We start from the raw sequence: 12,619 nt of genomic DNA, 5'->3' as shown, positions 1-12,619 counted from the left end.
TTTACTCTGGAGGTTCTCGAGGTGCCTTTTTGTGCCAGCAGCTACCCTATTCACATCTATACACTGCGCTCGATTTTTTATATATAGATTTATATATATGTTTATTTTATCCGTTCATTACCTCCTATTTCTGAGCAGCAAGTTTTAATCTGTAGCCAAATATGGACATTTTTGAATATAGATCTAAAAGAGATATTATTTCTGACGATGTATTTACATGTGAGGAGGAACCCGATAATTTACATGGTCTCTTCATACACCTTTCGAATCACACCACCTCTGAGATACGGACACTATGGGACATCTCGTTCCTTGAGAAATATATTAAGGAAGGGATGGTACCCTGATCTCTAAGGTGGGATGTACCACCGGAAACGGAGGACACGAACAGTGAAGCAGAGTGGTATCTCTTCTTCAAAAACATGGGGATTGATCTGTTAAAATTCCTCATTATTAGAAAAAGGAAGAAACTTGCACATTTAGATAGAGAAATCAACAAAACGAAGAAATTATTGGTGCCATACATGGGTAGGGAAGATTATATGAATGAGTGTGAAAAATTGAAACAGCTTTTGGAAAAAAAAGATAAAGAGCAAAGATTTAAGAAAAAGAAAAAATATCTTAGAGATTTTCATGACTATAAAGATAAAACGGTATTCAGATGGGAAGCTAAAAATTATGATTATATCGATCCCACTCATACAGAAACTGTAACAATCCCCAATAAGAATACAAAAAACAATGCAAAACGGAAAAAAGTTGCAAAACCTCCCCATACTCCCAATGTCAATTATAGACGTTTTTCGGAGAATGCGCCCAATTATGAGTATAACATTTCCACTCATAATAGGTTTGATGCCATTAGACATCACCCAAGTCCTCATATAGGCAACAGGGATATGAGGTCACATCCCTTGAATCACCAGGAACAATATGCCATACCCAGACCATATCAGCAACAAAAAAATAATTTTCGCCTGAGAGTTCCTTCCTATACTTACTCTAGGGATGACTATGATGACGGATGGAATCGTCGTAATGACAGACAAACTTATGACCATTATAACAGTCCTAACTATCGCACGCCCAATAGAAGGGGTTACCAGACGCAACAGGGTAGGCAGTTCCCTACCCAACAAAGATTGTCTCCCTCCTCGAATTACAGATACTCACAATATGGAGACAATACCAACCTGCAACCACCCAATACCTTAAATCAACATCATTTTTTAGGGGAAGGTTCAGGGCGAAAAAGGGGTTTAGGACGAGAGGAAAACGAGGAGGAGCAAAGGTTAACCGACAAAAGAAGGAAAACCTAAACAGCTCAGGTATTTTTAACCTCAGTAATAAGATCCTCACCACTGAAGAACTAACTCTTCTAAATAAAGGACTAAAATTCGCTCCTCCGGCGAAGCTAAATAAATTTAACACCTTTTGTAGACATCCATAAGTTTGTAAGAAGACTCGCGATGAAGAGACATTTTCTAAATAAATCTATCACGAGTGTGGCATCCAATGTGAGCAACTCAAATTTCAAAAATACTAACCTTAAGAATGCGTCTTTGTTCAATCCTCAGGCACATTCATATATCAATGTATTTAAAAATATGGTCCTTAAAGATTTTGACAATATACAGGTAAAAAAATGGAATAACAAGTCATTTAGCCAAGAAAAAATTGACCTTATGACCAATGAATTATTAAAGGAAAAGGATTTGGTAGTCAGACCAGCGGATAAAGGGGGAGGAGTTGTGGTCATGAATAAATCAGACTATCTAATTCAAGTACAGAATATCCTCCAGGATAAAGATACCTATTTAGAACTTCCGGGTAATCCTTTGGTATCATATAAAAAAGCTTTGAAAGTTCTGATAACAAAGGGGTCGGACTCAGGAATCCTAAATAAAAAAGAGCGGGATTTCTTGTGCCCCACAGTACCCAGGCTTCCAGTCCTTTATTGCCTGCCCAAGATCCATAAGGACCCGGTCAATCCTCCAGGTCGCCCCATTGTGAGTGGCATAGGGTCTTTATGCTCTCGGGTAGGAGAATATATCGATTTTTTCCTACAGCCAATAGTCCGTAATACTCCATCTTTCCTGAGAGATTCAAAACAAATCCTGGTTGAGATTATGGACATAAAAATAGAGAAACCTACTTTTTTGGTAACGGCGGACGTTGCTTCGCTCTACAGCAATATTAATCATGCAGATGGTTTAGAGGCAGCGGCTATCTAAATGAGACCATAGACATACCACGCATTCAGAAGCAGTATTTATTAGAACTATTAAGCTTCGCAATGAAGCATAATTATTTTTGGTTCGACAATAAATATTACTTGCAGATCACAGGCGTCGCAATGGGTGCAAAGTTCGCACCAAGCCTGGCTAACATTTTTATGGCTAGATGGGAGGAGGAGGTTATATACTCCATGGACTGGCCACATTTGCGTTTTTATCGACGTTACATAGACGATATTGTGTTGCTATGGGATGGCGATGATTCCTCACTACATAACTTCTTTACCGCTCTAAATCATAACAACCTGAATATTAAGCTCACTTTTAATCATAGTTACAGTAGTATTGATTTCCTGGATCTTACCCTCATTAATGATGGTACTAAAATTACCACCAAAACCTTTTTTAAGAGCACGGACAGAAATGGGTACATCCCAAAAGACAGTTGTCACCTGCCTAGGTGGCTGGATAACATCCCCAGGGGACAATTCCTTTGGATAAGGCGGAACTGTGGTAACATGCAGGATTACATTGCACAGTCTAACATACTTAGAACTAGATTCATAGAAAAGGGCTATGACAGCCAACTACTGGATATGGAGATTGACCGAGTGGCTAGTCTGGACAGGACCAATCTGTTAATTACACAACATAAGACCAATAAAGAGATATTCTGTCCCTTTACAACTACCTTTTCGATGCAATATAAAGAGGTTGCCAAAATTATTAGGAAGAACTGGAACATCCTTAAGAGTGACCCGGTGATGTGTAAAGCCTTACCTAAGCATCCAGAAATCATCTACAGAAAGGCACCTTCACTAAGAAACAGACTAGCCCCCAACATTGTCAATCCTCCTAAACAACTCACGTTTGATTTTCTAAATAGAAAAGGGTTCTTTCCATGTAACAGGTGTATGATATGCACTTGCAATGGTATTCACAAGAACCCGATAAAAAGTTTTCGTTCAAATTCAACTGGCAGATCTTTTGACATTCAGTCTACTATTACGTGCTACAGCTCCTATGTTGTCTACCTTTTGGAATGTAGTTGTGGTAAACAATATGTAGGTAGGACTACAAGGAGACTGCGAGACAGACTGAGGGAACATCTAGTCAATATTAAGAAAGGTTATAAGGAGCACTCCTTGTCTATGCATTACCGCCAACGACACAATAAGAATCCCCTTTCCCTGCGATTTGTGGGTATCGATATCATCAAAAGTAACTGGAGGGTTACCCACAAAAAAACGAGCAGTCTCTATGCTCAAGACCAAATGGATATATCTTCTACAGTCCCAAGTTCCTCAGGGACTAAACGTAGAACTAGACATCAATTGTTTTATTGATACCAGCTGATCGATCATTCATGATCTGAAGTACATTGTTTTTAGAATAATTTTAATGTTACCACTTTTTAACTAGATTGTTTTTAATCTATATGTTTGACGTATTTGATGTATTATTTTGCCTTTATCTGTATTCCTATTAGAGTGTCATTTGTATTTAAAATGGCTATAATAAGTCGACGCACCTTAATCTCACTAACATGAGGAGCATTTTTTAGTCAATAGATGAGATCTCTCTCTTTTTTATTATTTATCTTTTATTAAGCTATTTTTGTTACAATGGGGCATGAAGTATGTTCCATGTGTAATTATAGCTATTCCTATTAGAGTGTCATTTGTATTTAAAATCGCTATAATAAGTCGATGCACCTTAATCTCACTAACATGAGGAGTATTTTTTAGTCAATAGATGAGATCTCTCTCTTTTTTATTATTTATCTTTTATTAAGCTATTTTTGTTACAATGGGGCATGAAGTATGTTCCATGTGTAATTATAGCTAATTTGCTTGCCCCGTATTGATTTCAAGATTGCAGTGTCTTGTTCCCACTAAGATCACTGCTGTACTAACACTTGTGTGTCCATATAATCAGATTATATGAAATAATGTGTTTTTGGGCTTCTAAAAATGGCCGCCGCTGACACTAGTGCGCATGCGCAAATGTTCGATCGCTACTGCGCATGCGCGAACCAGCAATAATGGCGCTGCCGCATTGCGGTGTATTTTGGCGCTTTTTTAAGTATATAAACACCACACCTACCACTGGCACAGTCCCTCTGATGATGTGTACTCACACGATACGCGTTAGGGAAGTGCCAAGCTATGTTTATCCTTTGTACATGTACCTCTGGTCTGGCCGTTTATGAGCAGCTGAACCTTTGTTAGTAAGTTCTTTTCTGATTACTTATCAACTTTAATAAACGTTATCACACTATTTGAGGCCTTTTTCCACGGGCTCTTTATTTCTGGGGAGCCTGTAATCCTGAAGGTCCTGGGGCTGAGCCTAGCAATAACACATCTGCAAGTGACATCCCTGGATTCATGATACAGCTCCTCCTTGAACAGATGACATCTAGTGGTCGCCCTATAGATGACACCCGCCTGATCCATTAATACAGTGGCTGGACCCAGCTTCCATCCGGATGGATGACATCTAGTGGTCACCCTACAGATGACACCTCCTTGTTCCAGTGATACAGTGGCTGAGCACCAGGGGCAGGTCTTAAATGCCCCATGCGCTTTAATATGCGCTATCTGGTTAGTGCATTATTTGACTATCTCTTATCATTTCTGAAAGTTACTACTTTTGGTTCCTTACATACTGGAGACTGTATGCATACTCAGCACATTTGATGAACTTACGTTGACATTTTACTGATTCACAATCACATGTGGTCTATCATATGTTTAGTCACTATTTGGGTTAGCGCTGCACTTTCATTCTTTATCATTTACTCTGGAGGTTCTTGAGGTGCCTTTTTGTGCCAGCAGCTACCCTATTCACATCTATACACTGCGCTCGATTTTTTATATATAGATTTATATATATGTTTATTATACCCCTTATTTATTAACATGAAAATATATTCTTTATTTCTACAAAGCACGTTGGTTAAAGGCAATAAAAAAAATTTGCAGGTCTATGTATCCTGTATGCAATAAACCATTATATCATATATCACTAACACATAAGATGCATGTCACTAAACATATGGAACACAAATGCTTCCCATAAGGATCAAGTATTCATATTCCTAATGTGAATTTGCTTAGTGCATATCCTTGAAATGGTTCAAAATTTGCAAATCTCATTGCAAATCATTCACTGAATTTTGTTCTGAAATATAAATCCAAAATAAAAAATTAACATATTGGTTCATAAGTTGGAAAAAAAATGTATATTGGATGTTTAATATCCACAACAGTTTGTAGATTTACTTATTGTAACATCACATATATATTAGATAAACATTCACACATAGGTAGTGCCAAGTAAAATTACAAATCATATAATGTTATCCTCCATTATATAATTCATGTGGATAATGATACTCAACATCTAAATGGTTAGTAGTGAGAAAAGTGAAACTTGCGTTTAGATGGTATACACCAGAAATTTCTGATCGATGCTGCCTTAAAGTATTACAACAAAAAACTGTTTCCAAAGAGAAAGCAAACCACTTAATTCAGCAAGTGTAATAATTCACCACTTAAAAGTAATATTACTGTTGCTTCTCAAGAAAAAAAAAATGTGATTTGCATTTTCCAAATAGCCATTCACAACTTGTAACAGTTGCTCTTACACTGTACATGGGATGTCAAAGCTGACCAACAAAGTTCCTTCAAATTTTGTCTGCAACATAATGAGATTTTTTTTATAATTTCAATGCGCAGTAAGCTAACAATAATGTCCTTTGATATATGCAAACCAGTATTAAACTACTAAGGTTTCACATGAATTCCATATGACTTTATCAACATGTATATTGCATCTAAAGCTGTGTTTAAAGACAAATTCCCCATGCTAGTGTTTTGAGAGATCCAAATGTCCACAAATAGTCCCATCAAAGAATATACACCGTATGCATGAGTTACAGGTGAAACTCAAAAAATTAGAATATCATGCAAAAGTTCATTTATTTCAGTAACTTAAAAAGGTGAAACTAATATATGAGATAGACTCATTACCCGCAAAGCAAGATAGTTCAAGCCGGGATTTGTCATAATTGTGATGATTATGGCTTACAGCTCATGAATACCCTAAATCCACAATCTCAGAAAAATAGAATATTGTAAAAAGGTGCAATATTCTAGGCTCAAAGTGTCCCACTCTAATCAGCTAATTAAGCCATAACACCTGCAAAGGGTTCCTGAGTCTTTAATTGGTCTCTCAGTCTGGTTCAGTAGGAATCACAATCATGGGAAAGACTGCTGACCTGACAGTTGTGCAGAAAACCATCATTGACACCCTCCATAAGGAGGAAAAGCCTCAAAAGGTAATTGCAAAAGAAGTTGGATGTTCCCAAAGTGCTGTATCAAAGCACATTAATAGAAAGTTATGTGGAAGGGAAAAGTGTGGAAGAAAAAGGTGCACAAACAGCAGGGATGACCGTAGCCTGGAGAGGATTGTCAGGAAAAGGCCATTCAAAAGTGTTGTGGACTTTCACAAGGAGTGGACTGAGGCTGGAGTCAGTGCATCAAGAACCACCATACACAGACGGATCCGGGACATTGGCTTCAAATGTTGTATTCCTCTTGTCAAGTCTTACCTGGGCTAAAGAAAAACAGACCTGGTCTGTTGCTCAGAGGTCCAAAGTCCTCTTTTCTGATGAGAGCAACTTTTGTATCTCATTTGGAAACCAAGGAACCAGAGTATGGAGGAAGAATGGAGAGGCACACACTGCAAGATGATTGAAGTCCAGTGTGAAGTTTCCACAGTCTGTGTTGATTTGGGGAGCCATGTCATCTGCTGGTGTTGGTCCACTGCTTCATTAAGTCCAGGGTCAACACAGCCATCTACCAGGAGATTTTGGAGCACTTCATGCTTCCTTCTGAAGACAAGCTTTATGGGGATGCGGACTTCATTTTCCAGCAGGACTTGGCACCTGCCCACTCTGCCAAAAGCACCAAAACCTGGTTCAATGACCATGGGATTACAGTGCTTGATTGGCCAGCAAACTCGCCTGACCTGAACCCCATAGAGAATCTATGGGGCATTGCCAAGAGAAAGATGAGAGACATGAGACCAAACAATGCAGAAGAGCTGAAGGCCGCTATTGAAGCATCCTGGTCTTCCATAACATCTCAGCAGTGCCACAGGCTGATAGCTTCCATGCCATGCCGCATTGAGGCAGTAATTGCTGCAAAAGGGGCCCAAACCAAGTACTGAGTACATATGCATGCTTATACTTTTCAGAGGTCCGATATTGTTCTATGTACAATCCTTGTTTTATTGATTGCATGTAATATTCTAATTTTCTGAGATTGTGGATTTGGGGTTTTCATGAGCTGTAATCCATAATCATCACAATTATGACAAATCACGGCTTGAACTCTCTTGCTTTGCATGTAATGAGTATCTCAAATATTAGTTTCACCTTTTAAGTTGCATTACTGAAATAAATGAACTTTTGCATGATATTCTCATTTTTCGAGTTTCACCTGTAGATCTCATCCAAAATGCAGGACATCTAAAATTCTGATATTCAGTTCTAAGCCAATGTGGGAACAAACTGTGTGCTGGTAGCAGGACTCTATAGAAGAGGACATACTGCTACCTAATGAGCTTTGTCCAGGAAGACCAGAGAACTGATATTTGCATATTTGAAACTAAAGTTAAAATGTGTAACAGCCAAAACAACATTAGGAATAAATATACTTGTTTTCTATGGGGAACATTTATGTGCCATGTGTATAGTGACATGTATTTTATTTTTTGTAGTGTTATGCAATATATAATATAATGGTTTATATTGGGTGCATACAGGGTGCAGGTCCATGCAAGGATTTTTACTGTTTGTAAGTGCTTTGTAGAAATGAGGAATATGTTTTTTTCATGTTTATAAATAAGTGGTGGCATCTGATTATAAAAATACATGCAGCCCCTGGTATGATATGCTTCATATAGAGAAAAAGAAACAGTGCACAGTATGGGACTGTTGATTTCAACATTCACAAAGTAAATTTTACAACACACATACATAAATTATAGCAATATAAACCTCTATTTATATTTTAGTGTATTTTCAATAACATAAATATCACCTGTAGGTCAGACATGCAAATAGTATGCTGATGTTATTCTGCCCACCTGCCCGGTGCACAGGAGCAGATCTTCAGCACCCATGGTGGCATGTTCAGACTGAGCAGACATTCCACCAGTATGCACGCTTCCAGAGTATGGGTTCTGCCCCTCTGCACCTGTGATCTGAGTGGGTGGGATGGGTCTGCCCTACAGGTTCCAGTGATGTATCTGGAAGTGGATGTAGTGGAGAAATATAACGGGGGGGGGGGGGGGGGGTAATTAGGGAGCAGCCTCCTAGGGGCCATCTGGTCCCTGAAGGCAATTTTGTCTTATACCCTGATTCTGTGTGTTCCTTTTCTGGCTGTCATGGGACCACAGCTCCTGGTGTACCATTCAGACAGCACTATAGATCACTGGTAGGATTAAGGGTTGGGGGACAGGACAACATTTCTTTGGTTTGTAAATCAGACAATTCATGTGAGTATATGTTTGTAAAAGTTTAACGGTGAAATGATAGAAATGTGACATGAATTACTACTTATGCTTTTGATTACTTTTTTCAGACAGTAGCAAGATCTGTACATTATTGAATGAAATGTTCATACAAAAATCTTGTAACCAACATATACCATTGATGTATAATGGTCCTGTAGAAGCAGCCAAGTTACAGCAAAATGCATAGACCCGTAGCTGTATTGTATGTAGAGTAGGGAATTATCAGTCAGTTGAGACCATGTGTATATTTTGTCCATTTGTTTTAATAGCTCTGAGAGAGCATTATGACCTACAAGTGATATTTAAGCGCTGTTAAATACATTGATGTATAAATAAAAATATTTTTATATTTCTATACTTTTATGTGTGTTGCAAAAGTTACTTTGTGAATGTTGGAATCAAAAGTCCCATATATACTGGTACATGGCATTCACAGAGGACTTTGTGATGGGGAAGTTCACCTTATTTGGAAAGCATATGACAATAATTGGCTTTAGAGAAAATGAGAGCATACTTTGGGTAAGATAGGTGATCAGTTAAAATATACACTGATGCACCACATGTGTACATGTTGTTTGAATTAATTTGTGACATGTTAGAGGATGTGGTCAGCATGTTTTCTTTGAAGCCCCCAGACTTCCTGTTTACTATTTACAGTCATATATTTTGCCATAGTAGTCCTCAAGGTTTCTATGATGACCACAAGTTTGAGAGATCCAGTGAGTGCCCCAAAAAAAAAAATATATATATACACACACACACATGCATATACACATATACACATATACATACATACATACACACATACATATAAACAAGTTACCCATGTTTTGTAATTCTATGCTTACCCTCTTGCTTTAAACTGCCAAAAGTTTCCCGTGATTGCTCCTTTAAGTTAGGGATGTACACGCTTGTTTAGGGATTTTCAGGCTTTTTTCTATTTAGGGCTCATGTACACGGGTTATTTGGAAAACTCTTCTGAACGATGGAAACAGACTGCTGGAAAACGTAAGTTAAAAAACGTCTGTTTAGCCGAGTTTGTGTTTAGAAGCGTTTTTTAAAGATAACCTCAGAAGACCTTCCCAAATGCCCAGAATGCACTGAAAAAAGTAAAGAATTTACTATTTGAAACACTGAGAGAAATAGAGAGCAGAAGCAGAGAGAGCAGTATGTGTTGAGATAACCTGTCTTTTCTGGTTGTATTCACTATGGATCCCATCATGAGCATAACGCAGCAAGTTCTACCTTTTTTTCCTTCACGCAAAACCTGGAAGTGACTGTGCTGGTGTACTAGGTCCATTTGAATACATGGAAAACACTTTGCATGCATTTCTGATGAGGATAAAAGGCTCTGGATATGGAACAGTTAAAAAATGCTTCTAAATGCAAATGCTTATAAACGCGGTTAACAAGCGTTTGGCGTTTGAAACGCCGGTAAAATCTACTCCTGAACACAAGTTTGGTGCATTAAAAAAAAGCCTGTAAACGCAACTGCCTGTAAACGACTGCAAACGACTATGTGTACATGGACACATAGGAAAAAATTAAGGAGAGATCAGGGGCTGCAGAAAAAAACCCGCTGAACAGCTCCTGAACGTCAGTTTAGCAGCTGCGGTGTACATGAGCCCTTAAAGTTGCCCTGCGGCTGCTCCTGGTTGTTTTTACTCACTGTCCTATATTATAGGCCCACTGACAATGTAAAAGGCACCTTTGATTAGAGAAGCAACCTAACCACTGACCACCAATATAAACAGGACATTTAATTCAGAAGAGGGTAAGGCATAAAAAGACTACCTAAACAATGACCACTGTGACAAACTGCCTTGGATGGTAGTGTCTAGGACAGGGACAGGGATGTCTGTTGTCCCTAGACTGAGCTGCTTAAGAGTTTGCCAAATTATATAGTGAAAATGTAATCACCAAATAAAAAGATTATACTTTAGGACAAAGACCATGTGCATAAAATCTCCTTCTGCTGCATGTCATTTATTGCATTCAGTTGTGACTCTTATACCTCTTCTGAACACTTTGTAGAGAGCAAAGCTCACTTGATGGAAATAGCATAGTTGTATAGGTTTATTCTGAGAGTATATGACTTATGCTAAGGTGTGAATTAAAAACTTCCTGTAAGTGTGCCATTAAGAATTCACTATATCAATCTTGGCATTTTTAGTTTGCACACAAACTAAAAATGCCAATCTAAAAGTTAATTTTTAAAAATACAGGCATGGAATGAGGGTCTTAATGGCAGAATTCTGAAAATGTACATTGTTTTGAAAATATGAAGCATAGCTATGCTGAATAGTACCAAGTGTTAGGGATTTTCTTTTCTAGAAATGTTAGGGATTTCCTTTTCTGGAAATAAAATGTTGCTGTTAGTATAATATAGTTGGAAAGCAAGTTTAAAGCAGTATGAAACCCAAAGACAAAAAAAAATATATCATAGCTTGCCAATTCCTAGATGTGATGGCTGTTTTTAGGCTTTTAACCAATGATCCTGCCAGTAAGTCTGTTACTTTACCTTTTTTTAACAGACCAAGCTAACCAGCAAAAGTGGCAGTAAAGGGTTGAGACCATTTAACACTGATAAGGGTGCTTACTATGGTCAGCTTTTATATATTTATGTCCCAAAAGAAAAAACAGCTTTTGCTGTAACTGCTAAAAAGTGTTAGCTATAGCTTGTTTTTAGTTCATTAGTCAGATTAATTTAATCTGCTACTGAATAACTGCACTCTCCCCAGATTGACAATACTGCTGTCCATATCCAAGATTAATTTCCAAGAGTAAACTGAGAAATCAGCAATCATGCGAAAATCCCACGACCGCAACCAACAATACGTAACGCCCTCGGCGTCAGACCCCAGACCTTCTCACCAAACTCGTGACCGAAGGACCGGCCGATCTAAAACCGCGGTGTGACGCGCGTAACAAGGCTACACCCAGCTGCACCCTGCACAGCGATTGTCCAGCTTATGGGCGACAATCAGTGCCTGCAGCCTGAATGCTCTTGTTATTGGGTCGAGTTAATTACGCAACTAACCCTTTCACACTGCCACCACCGTCTTTTGTCAGAGAAGAAGGAAACTATCAAATATACACTTTAATGATTGAAAGGTCCAATACGGTCACCGCAGGCCAATTGGGCAGAGGATTAAACAAACACAGTAGCGTCTCTTCAAAAGGCAGGAATTCATGAATTGCAAGTAAGCGCTTAGAAACAGTTTAACACTTTCAGAAAGAGAGATTTATTACTAAAAGAGTCAAACAGGTGCAATAAAATATTTACAAAGAGATGTCACTAAGATATATATAGATATATATATATATATATATGTATATAAAGACCTGCAACACAGCAAAGAGATAATAGGAAGGAAATAAAGGGTTAAGTTACTTGCCAATATGCCTTGGTTGGTAAGCAGCTCCAAGTTGCAGAGCGGAAAGGGTCTTTGATCTCCTGCTGTTATGATGTTAAGATTAGGAGATGTGTTTTGCTTACCTTAAGCTTGCCAGCCTGTCTTTTTAAAAAACCCCCAGGCTCTGAATACTGGCCACTACGCTGTTTTGGGAGGGGTCAGTCGGGAGAACTCTGAATTAGAACCAACATCTGTCATAATCCATGACATGAAACATAGGGGAAAAAACCTGACTTGAGGAATGTTCATTTCATTCTGTCATCTTTAACTGTTAGGTTTTGTGAGGTTACAATCTTTCAATTCCTGGGAGAAGCTGCCTTATCTGTTTTATGATGGGTGAGCCTACACAAGTTCTGGGGTCAGTGCTTCCCAATGCTCTGA

The sequence above is a fragment of the Staurois parvus genome, unplaced genomic scaffold (genome assembly GCF_062004578.1).
Source record: "Staurois parvus isolate SC_StPar_1 unplaced genomic scaffold, SC_StPar_1.0 ptg000403l, whole genome shotgun sequence".
Classification (NCBI taxonomy): Eukaryota; Metazoa; Chordata; class Amphibia; order Anura; family Ranidae; genus Staurois; species Staurois parvus.
Note: the sequence above shows the minus strand (reverse complement) of the source record.